The following is a 23,352-nucleotide window of genomic DNA, read 5'->3' as shown; positions in this document are numbered from 1 at the left end:
AAGAGCAGTGTATTCGCAAGAAAGCAGGAACTCAATCACTGGGCTTCCCCAGCTCTTAGTAAGAGGGTGAGCTCTGAGGCTTAGGCATCAGCTACGCTATATACATAGGGACTAAACAGAAACATGGTGGAGGAAAACCTCTCCCCAAGGGACTGTAAAGATGAGGAGATCTCCCATACCGGCCCTGAGCTTTTCAGCTCACCATGAACCACACAGATCATGGCAAGGCTGGGAGCTCCCTAAGCGCAGGGCCCAATCCCCTTCCCCCCCACCCCAGGGACTCCATGACGGCGTGTGTGGTTCCTGGTATGTTACGGGTGGAAATCTACAGGGTACCAGTGGATTGATGAGCCCCCGAGGGCAACTCCAGGGCACAGTGGCGGAGACGCAAGAAAACTCTCAGCCTTGGCATTTGGGAAACATTCTGAGCTTTTCTTTCTCACTTTTTCTCAGGCAGAGGTGCCTCTGGGTTCAGGTAAATTTACAATCTAGCTAGTCTCAAGGTGGCAATAAAAACTCAGGGCTAAAAAACCAATCAGGACACCACCATCGGCTCAAAAGCATCTCTTAGGGGGTTGGAGCCAGGGTCAAGACAGCAACCTGGGACTTGGTTCAAAATGCACACTGGAAGCCAGGGATCCCCTCCCCCACTCCATCCTAAGGTCTCTAGAGAACATCTCTGTCTGCACCAGAGAACACATCATCCTCCCACGTCCCACGGAATTGAGCAGCAGGGAAGACACCCTCATCTCATTTCCGGAGAACGCTTGGGAGACCCAGACAGCCCAGTGACCAGCTCCCTGGTGATGGACCCACCGGCAAACAGCCTTAGCTGAGTGGAGGAAAATTTGGCCACTCCATTTGGTTCTCAAAAGACAGAGGCGGGGGTGGGAGGGGGACTTCCCTGATGGTCCAGTGGTTAAGACTCCAAGCCTCCAGTGCAGGGGGTGTGGGTTCGATCCCTCCTCGGGGGAACTAAGATACCACATGCCACGCAGCACGAAAAAAAAAAAAAAAAAAAAAAGACAGAATGGGAAATAAGCCTGAGGATACGGCAGAAGAGAATGCGGCAGAAGCCCACGGGCAGCAGTTTTCCAAGCCTAAATGTTCGGTCCCAGGATTAGAGATGGGGGAGAACCCAGGCCTCCTGAGCCCAAACACTGGTGAGATGCGAGGCCCCGTGTATCCACGCGTCCCTCGGCCTCCCCAGGACCTCCTTGAAGTGGACAGAGGGGCTGCCTTCCCATGGGACCGTGACCTGCAGCCCTGGAGAGCCCCGGGCAGCGCCAGGGAGGGGCAGAAGCCATCAGTGATAGGTCAGCCGTGCTCTCCGTGAATCTGTGAATTTGCTGCCCCGCTGGGACGCTGGAGAATTCCAGGAGCCAACTCTCGGCCTCCCTTTGACAGAGCCACTTTTCATCTTCTTTGGCTTCGGGCGCCGGCAAACGCACACAGGCGAAAATCAGTTAATAACTAGGCAAGTTTTATAATAAATTTTAACAATTTAAGAGTCTGGTACAGCTTTATTACAGTTTTTATTGCACCGCACTAATTCAGTGCCTAATAACCTGCCAGAGACACAGAATTCACTTGACATATGCGCTGAGAGCTAAGATAATGGAATATGCAGAGGGAGAACTTTGGGTCACACCCAGCAAGGCGTTCCTCCTTCCCCTGGGGATCCGGGAGGGGAAGCAGCTCTCAGAATTGCTGGGAGTGCACTGTGACCTGGGAGTCCCAACCTGGGTCCAAGCAGCGGGTTCCCCTGTGTTTCTGTCCCCCACGGAAGGACAGGCAGGAGGGCTGGAACAGCCCGGACGGTGCCGTGTTTAAGGACAGCCTGACTCTGCCGGGATTAGTCTCAGAGCACACAGCCTGCCCCACCGCATTCCTTAGATCTTTTGGTGGCTAGAAGGTGGAATGGCTCGTCTTCCTGGGGCTGGCCACCTCCACCTCATTCAGGCCTGACCCGAGGGAACTGAGACCAGCCCAAAGGAAAACCTCCTAGGAACTCGGTCCAGCTTCCCTCCCTGCCTCTTCTGCCCACAGCACCTCCCCAGCAGGGTTCTCAAAGCCTGGTCCCCAGACCAGCAGCCTCTGCATCACCTGGGAAGCTGTTAGACATGCAAATTCTCAGCCCCGCCTCAGAACCCAATCTGACGTTCTGGGGGTGGAGCTCAGGGAATCTGTGTCCTAACAACCCCACCCCCCCCCCCCCCCCCCGCCACGGTGATTTTGAAGCACGCTGGAATTTGAGAAATACTCAAGTTTGAGAGATCAAGAGAGAGCATTCTCTAGTGCCCCCAGGAATGCTTACAAGTTAATGGGACTCAGTTCCAAAGCCTTTAAAATCACATTTCATGACCTCTACATTGTATTGCCAATCTTATTTAAAACATAGTAATAGGTAGATACATACATAAATACATATGTAAATAAATACATACATATGTTTGTATATGTATATATATCAATATATGTACCTGTGAGTATGTGTATGTATACACGCACACATACACACACATACACACAGCATTGTTTGGCATTCTCAAGTGAAAACAAAGATTTTCTTTACGTGCTATTTCAGAATGACATGGAATTTAATAAAATGTCTTATCCATGGGGATGTAGTGCTGTAACCTCTCGCTGTTCTTCAGGTAAAATAAACTGATGTGGGAAAACATGAAAAAAAAAAAGAGAGAGAGAGAGTTCTAGAAATGTCTGTTGAAGCTGTGATCAAGCCGTCCAGAGGTCTGGGGGTGAGTTCTGTGCTGCTCTCTCTACGCTGCCAGGAAAACCTGGGCCTCAGTCTCCTCATTTGGAAAAATAAGGACACAGGCTGGACCTCACTAAGGCAGCCCTGACATCCGGGACAGATGGCTGAAATGAAGCCCAGCAGGTACCCACAGTGCCCCTGTCTTTAGGGAGAGGCCCGAGTGGATCACGTCCTAGAGCCCCCACTGGGGTGTGTGAGTGCTAAAGGCATCTTAGCTTCCAAACAAAGGAGAACAACGGCAAGGAGAGGGGTCCATGACCAGCAAGAGTGACAGAGGGAGGGAAAGCAAGGTAGGCTGAATGTGTGAGCGTGTGTGTGCGCGTCTGCACGTGCGCACTAGGAGAATTTAGCTAGGTCCCTGCTCCTTTAGTTTTCTTTTCTCTCCCCTTTATTTCTTTCCGCTATCTCTTGACCATCTGTTTCTCCGAGAACATGATGAAGTCTCTCCCATTCTACTGAGAAGTAAACTCAACGCTTCCTGAGGTTTTGCAACTCCCTCTGTCTGCCACCCTCTCTCTCCTTCCCACCAGAATGCACCCCCTTGAAATAGTGGTCTCCAATCAAAGGCATCACTTCACAGCTCCAGTTCCTCCCCTGACCTCCCTCAATCTGGCTTCCACCTCCATCGCTCCAGGAAAGCGTGCTGGGCGCCTCCTACTTTCCAAACCCGAGGGTTGCTCCCTGCCCCCGTTCTCTATGGCATCCCATCCTCTCCAGGTTCTGCCTTCTGATGCTAAGTAACTGTCACCCTTCGACCTTTTGTATCCTTAGTTTAAATTTTTACATTTGATGTTTCATTACATACACATGTATACATTATACTATCCAAAATATGTTAGGGAAATAGACAAGGTATAGTCTATCCAATTTTTTCAGTGTCCCTTAAATGAAACTCCAGAAGAAAATATTCTTTTAGAACAAAATGCCAGAAAAATTTTGTTTGCCTTGAGGAACTAGCATATCATCTCATGGACAATGAAACTCAATAAGCATTTCCCAAAAAAAGTTTGAAACAGGCAAATCGACAATGTCAGTCCCTATGGAGAGAGGAGGGATCTGGGGTGTGAATACTGTCCTAGTTCTTGATCTGGGAGCTGCTTAGTGTGTTCAGTTGGTAAAAATGTATGAAGCTATATAATTAATGATACGAGAACTTCTGGGATACATATTGTACTTCTGTAAGTATTTTAAGGAGTTCCCATTTTCCTTTTTTAAAAAATTGAAATATAGCTGATTTACAATGCTGTGTTAGATTCAGCAAAGTGATATATATATATATATATTATATATATATATATATATTAAATCCCCTTTTTAAAATCCTTTTCCATTGTAGGTTATTACAAGATATTGAGTATAGTTCCCTGTGCTATACAGTACGTACTTATTGGCCCATTTTCCTTTTTTCTGACCAGAAGTTCTGATCAGATTGGTGGCTCTATTACTTTTTTTTTTTCTTTTTCTTTGGCCATACCGTGCGGCATGTGGGATCTTAGTTCCCTGACCAGAGATCGAACCCGCGCCCCCTGCAGTGGAAGCGCAAGTCTTAACTACTAGACCTCCACGGAAGTCCCTCAATTATATTCTTATACAACCCTTTGACCTTTAATTGTGCAATCTATTTTTTTCTGATCTTGTGCTTCTAAACTGTATTCTCCTTGGTACAATATTTTTCTCCTTAGTTTATGATTTATATATTTTCTACTTCATTATATATCCACCACCAAAATGCTATCCAAAATGCTTTATGGAAGTAGCCAAGGTAGAAATAAATAGATCTTCTTTCAAGTGGAGAAAGTCTGTTTTTTGTCTCTGCATCCTTCATGCCTGGCATATAGTAGTTACTCGATTAATGTTGAAAGAAAGAAAAGTCTATCTGTAAAAGAAGAGAGAAAAATAGGGCAAAAGAAAATGGAGATCTCAGGAGTCAAGAAAGGGTTCCTTTTAAGATGAAGGAGACCTGAGCAGGTCTCTAAGGATGTTGGGAAGAAGCCAAGAGAAAAAGACAAGCGGAAAATGGGGAGGATGATCTATGAGCCTTGTTCCCAGGAGAAGAGAAAAGGTAGAATACAGGAAGGGGATGAATTGTCTTATACAGCAGAGACACCTCTTCTTCCGTCTCCTTGACTGGTTTTGCTAGTTTCCTCTCTTTAACATGTAAATAGTTGTAATGCCTCAGAATCCAGTCCCGTGTCCTCTCCATCCGTAGCCGGTCTCCTGATGATCTCATCTGATATAGCTTTAAATACCATCTGGGCTCATGGCTCCCAAGGCTGTACCCAGCCCAGATCTCTCCTGTGAACTCAGGACAGCCCACTCAACACCTCTGCCGGGATGCTCAACAGACGTTGCAAAGTTAGCAGAACCAACTCCTGAGCTCCTCCCAAACCTGCTCCACCCACAGCTGTCCCCAGCAGAGGCCAAAGAAGCTTGAGTCATCCTTGACTCATCGTTTCATCTCAGACAATTACCCAATCCATCAGCAAATCCCATTGCCTCCATTCTTAAAAAGAAAAACAAAAACAAAACAAAACAAAAAAAAAACAGTATCAAAAAACAAAAAAACAGAATCCTAGTACTTTGCACACATCCACTGTTACTCCCTGTCCAGCCACCGTCCCCTCTCACTGGGATTTGGTAATCATCTCCCAGCTGGTCTTCCTGCTTCCACCCCATCACCTAGAATCGTTTTCCAACACGGTAGTTAGAAGAATCTTTTTTTTTTCTTTCTTTTTTTTTTTTTTCTTAAATATTTACTTATCTATTTGGTTGCACCGGGTCTTAGTTGTGGCAGGCGGGCTCCTTAGTTGTGGCATGCGGGCTCCTTAGTTGTGGCATGCATGTGGGATCTAGTTCCCTGACCAGGGATCGAACCCGGGCCCCCTGCATAGGGAGCTCTTACTCTTATCCACCGCGCCACCAGGGAAGTCCCAGAAGAATCATTTTTAAATGTCCCTCCTCTGCTCAGAACCCGGTGCAAACTTCCATCTCCCTCAAAGTCAGAGCCCAAGTTCTGGTGACACCTCCAAGGGCATTACTCCAGCACTGCCTTCTCCCCGCATCCTGTTTGGGATTGCGCCCACCCAGGCCCATCACTCTCCCTGAGTGATGTTCTCTCCAGCACATGCTATTTACAATTTACAATTCACCCTGCTGTTGCTTATTTTTTGTCTTCCCCGCTGGATGAAAGTTTCACAAGAGCAGGGCTTTCTGTCTGGTTTGTTCACTGCTGTGCCTAGACCGCAGCTCCGTGCACACTTTGTGCTCAATACAAATTGGTTGAATTCCATTTTCCCAAGTGACTCTCTCTATCTCCCTTAGAATAATGTTCCTTCCTTTGCGGGTACCCAGGGCCCTTTGGGACCTGGCCCCTCTCTCACCACCTGGCCCTCCAGAACATAGCCAGGTGGAATCACCCACCACCCCCTCAAGTGCCTCTTCTACCTCTGGCCTTTGCTTGTGTCACCTCCTCTGTCAAGAATGCTCTTCCAAAGCCACCTCTTTGGGGACTCACTTTGGGGGTCACCCAAATAACTGAGCTGAGCCCAAGTTAGGGCCCTACCGCTGTGCGCCCGTGGTCCCCTGGACTCCTGCCTCTCATAACCTGCATCATCTGCATGGACACAATTGTCTGCCTCCCACTTGACAGCAGAGGTGCTGTCATCCTGGGGTTGATGCCCTGGGTGAATGCTAGGTGGCGATGGTATGAGTTGTTGTTATTATTATTACGATTATTATCACAATTACTATTACCTTTGATAAATATTTATTAAATCAACGACCCTCCCCAATGGGCACTGTCTACATACACATCAAGTGATCGATGAACTGACTGATCTATTGACTGACTTGTCCTACACACCAGAGACACGGAGCGGTTTTCCCTTTTCAACGCTCTTCTCTTCTTCAAGCGTGACAAAGAGTGGGTAGCCCACGGTGAGGGAGGGCAGTGGTGACTTCGACACTCAGCAAGCAGAACGGCTTCCAGGACATGCCTGGGGTCCGCAGGCTCCTGCTCCAGGTCCTCGTGCAGGAGATATTTAGTACTAGTTCAGATTTCCCCACAAAAGGACATATTTGAGTCCCAATTTATGACAGTCACGGGGCTCTTTGACGCATCTGGCTCCGCTGTATCTCGTAAGTAAAGTGAGTGAGCAGTGGTTTGGTTTAGCTGTTAAAGATCACCGATGTTGAAGGTTACATGTCCACAGACCATCATGTATTTTTTCAATAAACTTTTATGTAGTTTCAGGGCCACGCCAGGCCCCGTGCTAGCCATGGGGAGGGGTGTGATGACACAATGAGGTCGTCCCTGCCCTCAGAGAAGGCACGGGCCAGCGGTCAGTGAAGGAGCCATTGGAGATATTTAAATATCAATAGTTCCATCCTTGGTGATAGAGTTTACTTAACTGAAGGTGGCTGCCTTCATTGGAAGGAGAGAACAATTTCTTTCATACCTGCTGTGTCCCCAGACCTTAGCTACATTATTCCATTGAATCCTGACAACTTTACCATATCACAGTTGAAGAAACTGAAGCTCACTGAGATTAGGTAACTGGCCCAGGCCACACGCTAGTAAGCGGTGGAGCTGAGATTCCAACAGAGGTCTGTCCTTCCCCGAAGGCCACGTCCTTTCTGCTCCATCACCCTGGTAATGTGAGAGCCTGCCAAGGCCATTAAATGAATTCCCATGGACCACAAAACTCTACGAAGTTGCCGGGTCTAAACAAACTCCATTGGGATCTCTTCATAGCTCCTTGAAAGCCAGTAGCCATCCAATAAATTTTGACACACACACACACACACACACACACACACACCATTAAGGTGAAGAGAAAAACTGACACAAAGGAACAGTCTACTTATGTAACCACTGGGCCTCAAGGGGGTGAAGGGAAAAGGGCAGGAAGAGGGGCCCGGCTCTGCCTGAGGAGCACTCAGGTTGGACCCTCTGTCTATGAGCTCAGGGAAGTACCCTGCTCGCCATGGCCACGGTGCCACCTAGCATCCCAACACCAGGCAGAAGCCCAACCCTCACAAAGCCATTCACAGACCAGCTGGAAGCAAAGCTGGGAAGGGGGTATGGAACCCTCCCACGGGCCACCCCGCTTCATCCTGCTTCCCGTGTGGCTTTCAGTTTACAGGAAACGTCTCTCCCTGGATGCCTCCCTCAGAATCTCCAAATTATTACACGAATCCACTGATGGGCACAGTGATTAGGAATGCCATCAATTGCTTCATTTGTAGGTTCTGAATAGTCTCTCCTAACCAGAGTGTTTCTGCCACGGCTGAGAGTTTTATTGTCCTGAGAATACGAATCACATTGCATCCCTGGTCTCCGGGAGGCACAGACACTGACTTCCATGCCATTCACCCAGAGAAAGTTCCCATTCTTGGCTGGGGGATCGGAAAGGATTTCGCTGCACACACCCTAACGACTGTTCCTGTGAACAGTTGGGGACACTGCAGGCAATGACTTTGTGGGGAAATCCCCACTCCCGTGAGCTATGTTTTGGCCCAGATCCCTCTCAAGATTTGGAAAGCAATGTTAATCATCCAGAGTGTTAAAACCCCTGGAAACATCAGTAAAAGTGCTTTGCATCCGAAGCTACTTTCCCGGGGCAGGGGGTTGCAAGCCTCCTCTCAAAGCACATGGACCCCGTATTTCGAGCTCCCGGGGATTGTTACCCAGGACGATGAAAAGGGCTCCCTCTGCCAGGGCCTGGCCTTCAGGGACATCTGTGAGGTCACGTCAAGCTGATTAAGAGGAAACCTCTCTTTCGGGTACGACTCGAGAAGAGCATTTCACCCAGAAGGAAGCTCTGGGGCTGAAAACAAATCAATGAAGGATTTACAGATAGATGTTCTCTGGGCCCAAGTACAATTTACGAAATGCAATGTGAAAGAAGATAAATCTCCTCCCTCTCTCTGCCAGCCTAGAGCAGATTCCTGAAGAAAAACAACTCTTTGCCACAGAACCTTAGACTCGGCTAGAAGTGAGTTTCCTCAAAAGGCACCGGGAAAGGGTTATGGATTCCTGAAATCCTACAGCAAGCATTTTAATCGAGCAGCATTCAATGTAAAGGGGAAGGGAGGCGCCGCACGGTGTTCCTGCCGGGACAATTTACAGAGAGAAAGTTCTATGCGATGAGTTTTCCAATAACACAGGGGAACGGCCATCGTCAGACTGACTCGGTGGCAGGTCATTGATTTAAGAAGCGAGTCAAAGTCAGGGTTATGCCCTTTTCATGCTGACCTGAGGGAGGGGACCCGGCCAGGGAGGAAATGGTTTGGCAGGAGCCCGAGCTTGAAGAAACATGTTTCCTGGCTCCTCCAAGCCACTTGGGCAGCTAGGTGAAGCCAGGGCCAAAACAAACACATTGGGAGCTCCCTCCAGACCCCGACCCCTCCCCTTCCTCCAAAACCCATGAAAACTTGATTTGTTTCAACTAAACACAAGCTGGGAAATTGGAGAGGAAGCAGAGGGGAAGCAGGAAGGAAAGGCGGGCCAGGCAGCGTCCATGCAGTCAGTTGTGTTATTGATTTAGAGCCACACAAGCCCCGGAGTGCCATCGACAAGGATCATACCTCCTGCTGATCTCGGGGGAAATTCTCCAAGATCCATGGCTGGGAGTTAAGGAGAATCTCTACGCCATCAGGAAGGAGCGGAGCACTGCAGCTCCTCAGAATGATGGACCAGGGTGAGCTTTAATTAACAGGGTCTGATGCCTCTTCTTTTTTGGTAACTGAGAAGATTTAAAGGGCTAGAGCCCCAATTTGGAGGGTGCCGGTGCTGCGCCTGCTGCCACCTTTACTGCTGGTCCGTCCACTGCTCCCAGCTGCTGGAACAGCTTCCTGCAGACCTCTCTCTTCAGCAAGGAAGCCGAGCAGTGAAGGTGGGAAAGTGCAGCCGGGAACCCGGGGGGGATCTTGGGCTACGTGGTTTGAATCAGAACTGCAGGGCCGTGGACCCAGGCACTGCCCATCCGAGTGAGTCCTGCACGCAGTCTCCCAGACCGGGGAGAAGAGCTGGGCTCCTTGGGTGCAGGTGACTGCAGGAACCCCCTCTCCAGATGTGGGGTTGGATGGACAGTGCCCAGGAAAAGTGGGCAGCAGGGGCTCTGCTGAGTGCTTCCTTCCTGAAAGGACGGCTGGGTGACAGCTACCGTGTACGCTGTACACACACCCCTGCCCACATACACACGTATCTGTCCAGGTACACACGCATGCCTGCCCATGCACACACACACGTACCTGCACATGTACAAACGTCTGCCCAGGTACACACACACCCCTGCCCATGCACACACATGCCTGCCCAGGTACACACACACCTATCTAGGTACGCACACATGCCCATCTTCCAGACCCCCAGGTACAAAGGCACATGACCCGCAGCCAGCCAGACGTCCTGTATTTTACAGGTAGATCAATAAGGGAAACAGTTGTAACACAGAGCACAGCCAGAAGGGAGCCTAGGGAAAGGCGGTGGAGGTATGAGCCAAGGGGCGGGGGGGGCGGGGGGGTCCCTGCCTCTGTGCTGCCTGTCCAGGAGCAGGGCTCTATGCCACGGAGAGTCTCGATTCAAGACCAAGACCCCCAGAGCCCCCCTGGCCACATGGCCTCTCTCCACCTGCTCCTGCTGTCTATTCGTGAAGCCTCACCTCGGATAAGACCTCCCTGTCTCATCCTCACACTTACCTATCCTGGGCTTGGCATCCTTACAAGAGTTGATTTTCTCTGTGACACTTCAGCTGATATAGCAGCACCTAGTGTGATACTTTTAATATCATTTTCTCCCAGTAAGCACCCAAAAGAAATCCGGCCAATTGGGGCTCAGCAGACTCAGGGCCCAGCCCTCAGGGGCGGGGGGAGGGGGAGGGGAGTTGAGCGGCAGGATGCGGGTGAACCTCAGATCCTGCCCAGCTCTGCTACAAGCACAGATGCGACCCTCTCCCCATCTTGAGCCTGGATTTTCTCATTTGTAAAATGACAGGGTTGAACTGAGCCAGCGCCCTTCCCAGAGAGGGGAAGCAAGGAGGGGGACGTGGGGACTCTCAGAAAGCACGCTCCATCATCCAAACACCAAGCTGGACCACATCTTCTCCTCGGCTGACGGGGATGGCACACTGCAGAGGGCATCCGTTAAATAAAAAAATCTAGAAAAACACTGTGTGGGATTATCTCCAAAGGCCTCCGAGTCAATGAGGGATGGAGTGGGGCGGACACACTCTCCCTGATCGCAGCTTCTCCTCTGAGCCATGGGTCCTGCGCACAGCCAGCTCAGGCTGGCAAAGGTCAGGAAGCAAGTGCTTGCAATTCCAGCCGAGCCTCAGGTAAAATCACTGACAGCTCCAGTCTCTCCCCACCTTTCCCACACCCACTTTACCCCTGCCTGGCACCCTCCTCTCACCCTCAGAGGCCAGTGCCCTCAAGCCCCCTGGCAATAAAAACCTTCTTAGCAAAGACCCTGCTATCACCCGCTTAGACATCAGCTCCATGTAACTTCCTGTCTCCATCCTCCAGGGAGACTTGCATATGGCATCTTCTCTTGCCTTGAATGAGAGTGACCAAGAAAAACGGGGAGATCGGGGCTGGGGGCTGGGGTGGGAGATGTGTACCTGGCACAAAAAGTGTCCCCACAGACTCACAGCCCCAGAGCCCTCTGGCCCTCAGGGCATCTCTGAGGAAGGTGGCCTCTGGGGTTGACACAGCTGGCACGGCAGAGACACGTCCAAGAAAAGCCACATGACAAGGAAGTATCTGGAGGGGACAAGGGAATTCCAAGCTCCATTCCTACTATCAGATCCTTGGGGTCTCTTCCCCAGTTTTCATTAATAAAATCAAGCCCCACATCTTTGAGACTGGCAGCAAAGGGAGTGCTTCCCTGGGGAGGGACAGTGGCCTGATACCCCTCGCCCGGGGACCCCTGGAGTACTCTCCCCATGGGACCACAGCTGCCAGCGCCATGGCCCCATGGCCCTTGGTGCCCCGTGATGCCGCAATACACGTCTTTCCTCAGAACAAAGGGCTATGAACGCAGACAGTGACAGGATCTAGGCCCCCGGGGCAGAGAGAGTGGCTTACTCAGCTCTGCCACAGCCCCCAGTGGGCCCTTAGGAGGGGAGGTCATCTGAGGCCCCCACAATGGGGAAGTGCCCTTGGGAAGATCCTGACCTCTCCAAGTCCAAACGGAAGAGACCATGGCCTAAAGAGAAGGGTGGTCCCTCCCCACCGGTCTGAGGTCCACTGTTTCTGCTCCTTTGGCCCAAATGATGACCTGCCTCTCCTCCAGTGATTGACAAATGAGAATGTCCACCCCTTTCATTCCTATCTGCAGGAGCTTAACTTTATCTGACTTTTGCAAGATAAGCTTACCAGAATACAACTCAGGAGGCCTCACTCTTTAGACGGTGGGAGTGATTCCGTGGAGCCTCGAAATTGGCCTGTCCCCAAATCTGGTTTTGTGAACCTGGTTACCCACCCTGGCCCCTCAGCACAGGCCAGTCGCAGATGCTCTGCCACGCTGGGACCGGGCTCTCTAGACCACTCTTCCCAGGCACCCCTGCCCCCTGGCCTCCAGTGGTTCAGCCAAAGGAGGCAGATGGGAAAGCCAGGAGAGAGAGAGAGCAGAGGGACGGCTCCCACCCCCAGCCTCCTTCGTTACTGCTGAGACCAGCCTCACTGCACCCCTTCTCTAGACCACTCTTCCCAGGCACCCCTGCCCCCTGGCCTCCAGTGGTTCAGCCAAAGGAGGCAGATGGGAAAGCCAGGAGAGAGAGAGAGCAGAGGGACGGCTCCCACCCCCAGCCTCCTTCGTTACTGCTGAGACCAGCCTCACTGCACCCCTTCCGAGGTCCAGCACCAGCTTTGCCCGCCTCGCAGAGGTGCCAGCAGCTGGGTCATGTCCCCGTGCACTCAGACCACCCACCAGCCATCCACACTCCACCCCAACCGCCGTGTCCCCTCCACTGTGGCAGTCCTGCTGGGTTGATGCCTCCGTCAGGGCCTCTCTTAGGCCAGGTAAGACCACCTCTTCTCTTGTGTTCCCCAGCCCTAGAGATGGTAGCTGTTCTCACAGTGATTAATTCTTGGATTGTTTCAGCTTTCCAGTTCCTGTGTAATTAATCCTCTGTGTTAAATACCATCTGTTTGAAATAGCTAGTGTGGTTTTGTTTTCCTGATTGGACAAGAATTTTCCTTGGAGATCCCAAATTGGAGTGTTCTGATAGTCATGTTCAAGTCAGAATCTGAACATTCTGGCACATACCACACGTTTTGGAAATCAATGTTAACATTTGCAGGTTAAAAGAAATTACGAGGGAGCGGAAAGTTTTAAGATTGTTCCTCATGTTGGAGCCCACTGGCATATCCTTATGTTACATATTTGTCATTTATTACACCAAATTTACAGATATCAAAAAGAAAAAAATACTCCTGGTCTAATTTTAGAGCTACTGAATTCAAAACAAAAGATTCTTCAGGGGCAACTTAGGAAGTCAACCTCAGAACTGAACTGAACGCCAGCCCTACGGGGAAGAACTCAGGGTAACTTACACATGATCGTTCTGCTTACTGGTAGATGCTACATTAGGTTCATTGAGTAAATCTTAGAACGTTTCATCAGTATTTTGGAACTTGGACCGTGTAGGCTATTAGGGCATTGGAGCTCCTTAATTCATCTCTCATTTCATCCCCTTGGGGTTCTGATCTGAGAACAGAGAGCAAGACAGAATTGTTCCTCGGGCAGGGGTAAGAATGTGGAGGCAAAATGTTTTTGCAGCCCATTACATCATCTTGACCTCTGCCCAGTTTTCCAGAACACCACATCCAGCATGGTCAGCGTGTGCTACCCTAGAGATATGGCCCTACGCAGCCCTCTCCTCTCCATCCGCACTGTCACCGGCTTCACGCAAGCCCTTTTCTCTCTCAGCTGATCTCCTACGAGAAATTTCTAAATGAATCCCCCTCCCTCCATTCACCAGTCATGCCTGGTGTCCTGCTAGGCACCAGAGATATGGTGGCAGGTAGGGGAGATGCAGCCCAGCCTTTGGGGAGCTCAGGAACTTGAGAAAGACAAATATCAAGCAATTGCAAAAGGGAACAAGGGCAAAGAACAAGAAATGCCCAGGGCGATGGCCAGCTCTCATCTGAGGACTGATTTACTCTGCAGGAATTGGGGAAGGCTCCTGAGGTGGGACCTGGTGAATAAGTAGGTGTTGATGATGTGACAGGAGAGGGATTGCTCCCGACAGACAGAAGAGGCTCTAGGGTACCAGGCACCAGGCAAGCAGGACACCAACACTGACCAAGCGGAGACACTGGTTCATGGTCAGATGGAGAAGTAAGTAATCAAGGGACACCCGCGCGGCCTGTGTGCTTCACGGTAAAGGAGAGAGGAAGCTGTTATGGGGCTAAGCTGGATCGTGAGATGTACCTAAACGATCCTTCATCAATATGCATTCTCTAAGGAATCTGCGGTACAATCCAAGTAAGCAATGAAGGAAACGTGAACAAGGCTTGACAGTCGGAGCACGGTTGGATCAATGGGTCTAAAATACAAAACATTTGTTACCCGTGGTCTGTGGGTAAGATCAAACTCCTTATTCTATCTAAAAGGCCCTTTGTAAACTGGTGGCACCAATCTACCTTTCATCCCCCTCTCCTCCCAGGTCCCCTCCTAATGCACATCAATCAGCTCCAGCCGCACGCAACCACTTGCAGCTCCCAGAAGAGGCCAGCCTCACACATGGAGCCTTAGCACTGCTGTTCCTCCATCCTGGAATGTCCTTCCTTGCTGCCCTAGTGAACTCCTACTTATCCCTCAAGGCCCGACTCTGATGTCACCCCAAGGATCACCTTTCCTCCCAGCTTCCCCCAGGCAGAGAAGGGTACCTACCTCCCTGGGGGCAATTACCACCCTGTACAGCCACATGACTGCCTCCTGCTCCGTAAGAGTACCAGCAGGTGTCCTCCTATTCTTAGTGCCTTGTACAAGGTAGTCCCACAAATTCTGTTTCAAATGAACTAGAGTATATACTTCCACATTAACAAACTAAGTGAGCTTAGCTCCCTGGTGTAAAATGCAAACTTTGTAAAACTCACACCTATGAATTTCACGTCAAATGTCAACGATCTGGGAGCCACTAATGGCCTATAATCAAGGGAAAGTCTGCTCAGTAAGCAAGTAGTTGTCTTCTTTGTTGGAATAAACCACAAGTAATGATTTACTAATTTTCTCATTTTCCGCACATTAGTCAAATTTTCTAGAGTGGTTTCACTGTGTCCTTGCCCGCAGAAGTAGGCTAGACACGCCCCCTCAATGCAAGAACAAGAGGCCTCTGCTCCTGTAGGCTTGCCCATGGGTTGCCAAATCAAAGTAAATGTATAGGGTCCCAATTTAAAGGGAAAGCGCTCCAACACGGCATGGCTCCCATGTGTATGGGATACGGGCGTGCAAGATTTGGAGCCACCAGCTTACAAAGCACCAAAGTCCAAGCGCCAACGTACAGCCTTCTCCCACGAAGGCAAAAAGACGTCCACCTCGGGCTTCCCTGGTGGCGCAGTGGTTGAGAATCTGCCTGCCAATGCAGGGGACACGGGTTCGAGCCCTGGTCTGGGAAGATCCCACATGCCGCGGAGCAACTAGGCCCGTGAGCCACAACTACTGAGCCTGCGCGTCTGGAGCCTGTGCTCCGCAACAAGAGAGGCCGCGATAGTGAGAGGCCCGCGCACCGCGATGAAGAGCAGCCCCCGCTTGCCGCAGCTAGAGAAAGCCTTCGCACAGAAACGAAGACCCAACACAGCCAAAAATAAATAATAAATAAATAAATAAATTTAAATTATTAAAAAAAAAAGACGTCCACCTCATTCCTCCGGTGGTAAAGCAGAGATGAAAATCCCCAAGCTTACTGCCCCAGGAGATTTCTGTGAGCCCGTGGGATCAACTGTATAAACGTAAGGTCTTGGCTGAAGTCTCCTCTTGAATCCCAGCTCTAACTTCCTGATCTGCTCTTATGCCCAGCTCCCTAACATATCACGGATCAGCCTCCACGGCCACATTTACCTGGTGGATGTGGACCTGGTACAGATGTTGCTCTGCCCCCCATCCCCCACTACAGGGCACAGAGCTTTGCTTTCCTGAATCCCTGGTGAATCTGAGTTCTGCTTCACTGCCCTGCAGTTCAAGGCCTCAGAGGATTTGCAAAGAGCAGAAACGGCAGCCTGCTTTGTTCTCTCCAAACGGCCAGATTCTTCCCTCTCCAGTTCCTCTCTCCTTCCTCCTTCCTTCTCTCTGTCCCACTCCCTGGGCCGAGAGGGTGGCACACCTGGTGCCACAAACACCTTATGAGAGGGCACGACAGACTCAGAGCATGAACTGGACATGCGAGGAGTTATTAGTGGAATCTGTTCCCAGAACATGGAGGGCTAGGGCCTCAGGAGCCGCTCTAAATCCAGACACAGAGGTGCAGCCTGGGCAGATGTTAGGTCCCCAAGCGGCTCACTGGCTAACGCAGCGGCCTGGGGAGGTGGGGCGACATCCCCAGGTGAACTTTCTGAAGGTGATGAGTGGCTCACAGCTTGACGGATAGCCTCGTTCTGTCCACCTGACCTTGGGCGTCAGCACAGCTGGCCACACTGTCCAAGCCTCTAGGAGTAGAGCAGCCCCGCAGGGTGCTCTGGATAAGGCGTATGTGAGCGAGCATCAGTGTCATTTCCCTAAATCACACTGCTGTCACTTAGCAAGGCCATCTACCGACGTTCAAAGACCGAACTTCCTCTCCTATCTCATAGCCGGACGAGATGCCAAACTCAACAATAAAACCATTGGCTTCTAAGAAAACAAACCAGTCAGACAAGCGTGTGTGTACAGACACAGGTTGAGGCCAGAAGAAGTGAAGCAGAGCAATGTCCACGGCCCCAGTATCCTGGCTCCAAACACAGAAAACCCACCGTGGAGAGAGGGCTACAGTCAAGCGGTGAGATTCCAGGCAAAGGGCAGCCCTGTCAGGGGCATGAATTGCCACCAGCCAGCCTTGCAACCAGGGTCTTTTCCGGCCAAGAGATAGGAGCCGTGCAAGGAAGCTTGAGTGGGGAATGGGATGGGAGCTGCTAGGATGCCCAAAGCACCCACCCACCCCCAAAACAAAAGACCCCCACGCGGCTCTCTCCAGTCCAGCCACCTTAGTCCACTCTGAGGTTTCCCTGGCCGGAGTCCTTATTAATTTCCGTGCAATTTCGACACAACTAATGCACACTCATCTTTGAAAGTTGGAAAACACAGAGGGAATCTTTCCAAATGCCGCCATCCAAGGGTCACTGCCATAAAAATTTATTTGATTTATTGCCAATAAGAGCCTGGCAAAAGCCTCTTTCTCCACCGCCCGCTTCTTTATAAACTGTGACCAGGCACTAAGGTGACTGGGCCCTGAGTCTCTTCTGGAGGACCCAGCCTGCTTGCACCCCACCTGCCGAGCCAGTTGGGGCAGAGGCTGGGCCACAGGGGCTCAACACCTGTGTGGGCAGGCTGTCTTTGGAGATCAAGACCGGACCCCCCTCATCTGCCTTCTCAGGTTCAAGAACTAGCACATTTTCAGGAGATAAAAGACCATCCTGGAGCCAACTACCATTTCTTCTAGGAACTCAGAGAACTCCAAGGATCCAAGGACAGCTCAGAGTGGAGTGAGGAAGATCACTGCAGGATTATAGTAGAAGATCACTATAAGCTTAAAGGAAAAAACATGCAAGAACCTGAGATTGCTGAGTCCAAACTGGTTGGGAATGGGACAGATCTGATCTCTTACTGAGTCCCTACCTCATTGTTGGTTACATCAAACGGCACCCCCACCACTACCCCAGGGTAGCTGTGCAGAAGGGGTAAATGCTTATATGGTTCCCCTTCCACCCTGAAAACCAGTAATGTCAAGGCTCTGTTGTGTCTTTGTATAGCCATGAATAGATAGGTATCTCTTTTATTGGGTTCTGTATGCAATTGGACTCAGGGACACAGCTGATAGCTAGGGTAAAGTACGACTAATATTACTTTGCAAAATAATAAAAACGCCATCCCTATTTTGTATATTCTCATCCCCCCGCCCACCTAGACCTCAAGCCCCCTCAACAGTAAGAAGAAGAAGAAGAAGAAAAAGAGTCCCTCCCTTGAATTCATATTATAATAGTAGCCAAATAGCAATATTAGGCACATCCACCCCAAGGGCATCCCACTGCTAGCCCATCCCTGCGTGCTAATCCCACATATTCCCGGCTTTTTCATCTTGCCTTCTGTTTCATGTGGCCAAGGTCCCACCAAGCCCTTAAGCTAAGTTTTCCTTAGCCCATCTGAGATTGTTCATTCAATTTGGCAGAGCAAAGCCTGCTCTAGACTCTCCAGTCGCGGCTGTCCCAGGTGACATTGTAGCCTGAACGACTCCAGCTTTGGGAAGTACACCACTCAAGCAAAGTTAGAGCAATATCTCCAGCCCCCTTCCTCAGCCACAGGAGGAACAGTCACTGTGAGGATGGCTTATGGCTCCCACTTGGATTCATATGTTTTAGTCCTTGGGACGGATGCCATCACATAGCAAAGGTGCTGAGAGTGGAAACCACTAATATCCTACGACCCAAACTCGGATTCATCTCATATCTGAGACTCTCCTGGACAGAAATCAGGAGTGGTACCACATATGGCAACCCCAAGTCTTTCCAAGAACCTCCAGTCCCTCTAGAGGTCTCCACATCTGCCTAGCGTCGGAGAGGAATAGCCATGGCTGCCTCGGTCCAGCTAATGCTTCAGAAGGTTATCAAACCAAATTATCCCGGACAAAGCACAGGAGGGCATCTCAGATGCCTCTCTAGTGTCTCCAGAACTTGAGAGAGAGGAGAGAATTTGGGGATCATGGTGCAGATGGATATGCTCCTGGATAACTTTTGTTTTGCTATTCATGGCCCAACTCAGACATCACCTCATCCAGGAAGCCTTCCTTCATGCACAAGTTTAGGCTCCCATCCTCTGTGCTCTCAAAGCAACATGTACTTTCCTTTTAGACTTATTACACCACATTTTGAATTCCCAGGGGCCTCTCTGCTCCCAAACACACACTAGACTGTGTGCTATTGAGCCCAGGGGCTGTGTCTTACTCACTCGTACGGAAGGCTATAGCCATGACCTCCTGCATCTGCCAGTGGCCTGGCTCCTCCCAGCCCAAAACTTGAGTTTTAAGACCTGGCCTGTGTCTATCTGCACCAAGACTAACAGCTTTCCACTCACCACCAGCCCTAATTGCTGCAACCGGGGGAAATGAGAAGTGGGATTTGAAAACAGAGTTCTCCAAGGTCAAATCAATAGAAGCGGGTTTTGTAATGTCACAGTCAAGGTTGGGAAAGAGACAGACACTCTTCCAGCATAATAAAGTCCAAAAATTATGTCAGCAGGAAGACATGAATCTTGTGTGTAGATCATTGAAGTCTGTGGGCAGGAGATTAACACTTGCAGTATAAGTGATTTGTCATTTAAAAAAAAGAGTTTGGAGCGATCATAGAGGAACAAAAAGAAAAAGCAAGCTTCGCCCCGGAGGTCAGGGTCTCCTCCCTTCTCTTGTCTGACTTCCAGGCTCCAAGTCTCCCCCTCACTCTGAGCAGCAATAAAATGCATGGGGACTCTAATACTGATGAGGAGCTGGGATACCCCAACGGAGGGAACAGCTCCCACCCGGGAAAGGAGAAAAGCAAAATGGAGAAGAATGAGGACGAGAAACAGGTCCAAGTGGGAGATCTGGTCAACCAAGAGGACATCTACTTGGGGGTCAACGCCCTAAAGGTCTGGTCAGGGAGATCCATGCCTGGTGTGGTGCAAGGATTTGAGCTTATAATGCTCATCACTCGGCCCATTGCCACCCCAGTTCTGTACAGTTTAGAGTCTATCACAGGCACCTGGATTGAGACTGAACTTTCCTTGAGGTTGTGTGTGTGTGTGTGTGTACATTTGCACATAATAGTGAACAGGTACTTGCCTGGCAAATTAAGAGAAGGGACTAGCCCTCCTTCCCCAGATCAATAGCAGGCACCCAAGACACCGACAGGGTCACTGATGTGGAGGTAAGAGGACCCTCGGAAGAGGGCACCCAGCAAAAAGGGAGTCCACCGGCTAGCGTATGACATTTATAATCTAGTATAGAAAATGCTACAGAGAAAGTGCAAGATGCCTTGAGGACACAGAGAAAGGGCACCTTAGGGCTTGGGAAGGCTTCCTGCAGAATGTGATGTCTGTTAAGCTCTGAAGATCAAGTAGAAGTTAGCCAGAAGCATGTCCATGAGATATCCCCCGCCCTTACCCGCAGAAAACAGCTAAAGCCCTCTTGTGGGTCTAAGGTGAGGAGATCAGTGTGGGTCACATACACCTCAAACATGTGAGAGCCAGTCTATTCCCCTGATGAGGCCCCGGAGCTCAGAGCCTATCACTTACCGGTGTTCCTGGAGGTGGTCCCAAGCCCTTTTCCCAGAGCTGCCAAAGTTGTCCCAATCCTGCCAGCTGTGCTAAGAAGAAGGATTTGCAGTGTCTGCAGAGCTGGGGAGCCCCACTCCAGAGCTGGCCCCAGCCTGGCCCCTTGGAACCCACTGAAGGTGTGCCAGACCCTGGCGAGGCTGGCTGCTTGGGCTGCAGGACGGAGAAGTGAGCCGCGAGCTCCCTGGAGCCTGGCCAGGGCCCTCTGGCCGGCCAGGCAGGTGGAGGAGGAGCTGGAGAGAGCCTGATAAAACCTCCAGAGGCTCAGATTAACTCGCGAGAAGCTGTAGGATCAGCAGGGTGACCCAAGAAGCCCCTTGCAGAGCGCCAACCACCCAGGCAGGTGAGGGTGCATCTCCTTCTGGACACGCTCCTGGTTAAGCTGCTGCTTAAATCTGAGCTGCACTTCCTGCCTCACCCCACCTGCCACGCACCCTGGGTAGAGTCCTCCGCTACGGGACTGGCTGTTGGCTTCCTCTAATCCTTTTTTTTTCCAATATATATTTTACTGAGGTAAAATTCACACAAAATAAAGTTAACCTTTTTAAAGTGAAGAATTCAGTAGCATTTAATACACCCACTATGTTATGCAACCACCATCTCTATCTAGTTGCAAAATATTTTCATGACCACAAAAGGAAACCTTATACCTATTAAGCAGTTACTTCCTTCCCACCTCCAGCCCCGGACAACCACAGTCTGTGTTCCACCTCTATGAATTTGCCTATTCTGGACATTTCATATAAATGTAATTGTATAATACGTGACCTTTTGTGTCTGGTCTCTTTCACTTAGCATAATGTTTTCAAGGTTCATCTACATTGTTGTACAAAGTATCAGTACTTCATTACTTTTTATAACCAAATAGTACTTCATGTATGCATACACCACAATATTTTTATCCATTCATCCATTGATGCATATTTGGCTTTCTACCTTTTGGTGATTGTGAATAGTGCTACTGTAAACATTCAGGTACACTTATTTGAGTACTTGTTTTCATTTCTTTGGGGTATAGATCTAAGAGTGGAATTGCTGGGTCACATGGTAATTCTATGTTTAGCTTTTTAAAAAACATGTATTTATTTTATTTATTTATTTATGACTGTGTTGGGTCTTCATTGCTGCGCGCGGGGTTTCTCTAGTTGCACTGAGCGGGGGCTACTCTTCGTTGCAGTGCACGGGCTTCTCATTGTGGTGGCTTCTCTTGTTGTGGAGCACTGGCTCTAGGCACGCAGGCTCAGTAGTTGTGGCGCACGGGGCTTAGTTGCCCCACGGCATGTGGGATCTTCCCAGACCAGGGGTCCAACCCGTGTTTCCTGCATTGGCAGGCGGATTCTCAACCACTGCACCACCAAGGAAGCCCCTATGTTTAACTTTCTGAGGAATCACCAATGTTTTCTTCAGTGACTGAACCACTTTACATTCCCACCAGTAATGTACACGAGTTCCAAATTCTCCACATTCTCACCAACACTTATTTTTTTCTTAATAGTCATCATTGTGACTGTGAAGTGCAATCTCATTGAGGTTTTGATTTGCATTTCTTTAATGACTAATGATGTTGAACATCTTTTCACCTGCTTGTTGGCCATCTTCTTGGAAGAAATGTCTATTCAAATCCTTCACCCATTTTTTTTTCACATCTTTATTCGAGTATAAATGCTTTACAATGTTGTGTTAGTTTCTGCTTTACAACAAAGTGAATCAGCTATATGTATACATATATCCGCATATCCCCTCCCTCTTGAGCCTCCCTCCCACCCTCCCTATCCCATCTCTCTAGGTGGTCACAAAGCACCGAGCTGATCTCCCTGTGCTATGCAGCAGCTTCCCACTAGCCGTCCATTTTACATTTGGTAGTGTATATATGTCAGTGCTACTCTCTCACTTCATCCCAGCTTCCCCTTCCCCCTTGTGCCCTCAAGTCCGTTCTCTACGTCTGCGTCTTTATCCCTGCCCTGCCATCAGGGCCACTTTTTTAAACTCCATATATATGCGTTAGCATACGGTATTTGTTTTTCTCTTTCTGACTTACTTCACTCCGTATGACAGACTCTAGGTCCATCCACCTCACTTACAAATAACTCAATTTCATTCCTTTTTATGGCTGAGTAATATTCCATTGCATATATGTGCCACATCTTCTTTATCCATTCATCTGTCAATGGACACTTAGGTTGCTTCCATGTCCTGGCTATTGTAAATAGAGCTGCAGTGAACATTGTGGTACACGACTCTTTTTGAATTATGGTTTTCTCAGGGTATATGCCCAGTAGTGGGATTGCTGTGTCATATGGTAGTTCTGTTTTTAGTTTTTTAAGGAACCTCCATCCTGTTCTCCATAGTGGCTGTATCAATTTACATTCCCACCAACAGTGCAAGAGGGTTCCCTTTTCTCCACACCCTCTCCAGCATTTATTGTTTCTAGATTTTTTGATGATGGCCATTCTGACCAGTGTGAGGTGATACCTCATTGTGGTTTTCATTTGCATTTCTCTAATGATTAGTGATATTGAGTATCTTTTCACGTATTTGTTGGCCATCTGTATGTCTTCTTTGGAGAAATGTCTATTTAGGTCTTCTGCCCATTTTTTGGATTGGGTTGTTTGTTTTTATGATATTGAGCTGCATGAGCTGCTTGTATTTTGGAGATTAATCCTTTGTCAGTTGCTTCATTTGCAAATATTTTCTCCCACTCTTAGGGTTGTCTTTTTGTCTTGTTTACGGTTTCCTTTGCTGTGTAAAAGCTTTTAAGTTTTATTAGGTCCCATTTGTTTTTGTTTTTATTTCCCTTACTCTAGGAGGTGGGTCAAAAACGATGCTGCTATGATTTATGTCATAGAGTGTTCTGCCTATGTTTTCCTCTAAGAGTTTTATAGTGTCTGGCCTTACATTTAGGTCTTTAATCCATTTGGAGTTTATTTTTGTGTATGGTGTTAGGGTGCCTTCACCCGTTTTTAAATTGGTTGTCCTTTGCTGTTGAACTATAAGAGTTCTCTATATATTCCAGATCTTTATCGGACATATGATTTGCCAATATTTTCTCCCATTCTGTAGGCTGTCTTTTCATTTA

The 23,352-nt window shown here is 49.3% G+C and overlaps 1 protein-coding gene across 10 annotated transcripts in view; it reads right to left on the bottom strand.

The window, feature by feature from the left end:
* CALN1 (calneuron 1) overlaps positions 1 to 23,352 on the bottom strand; it is a gene marked incomplete at its 3' end in the record, with an annotated part of 477,379 nt that extends 454,027 nt beyond the window's left edge. For 3 of the 10 annotated variants that reach the window (XM_082358663.1, XM_082358672.1, XM_082358675.1), the window contains exon 1: positions 20,238 to 23,352. Of the gene's footprint in view, positions 1 to 9,364; positions 9,883 to 10,477; positions 12,326 to 20,237 lie in introns of those variants that run through there. The other 7 variants (XM_082358671.1, XM_082358673.1, XM_082358665.1 and 4 more) reach the window with 4 other exon arrangements.

The sequence above is a fragment of the Balaenoptera borealis genome, assembly GCF_965194805.1.
Source record: "Balaenoptera borealis genome assembly, chromosome: 16".
In the NCBI taxonomy this organism is placed as follows: domain Eukaryota; kingdom Metazoa; phylum Chordata; class Mammalia; order Artiodactyla; family Balaenopteridae; genus Balaenoptera; species Balaenoptera borealis.
The sequence above is the reverse complement of the archived record's forward strand: the minus strand, read 5'-3'. Positions and strand labels throughout refer to the sequence as shown.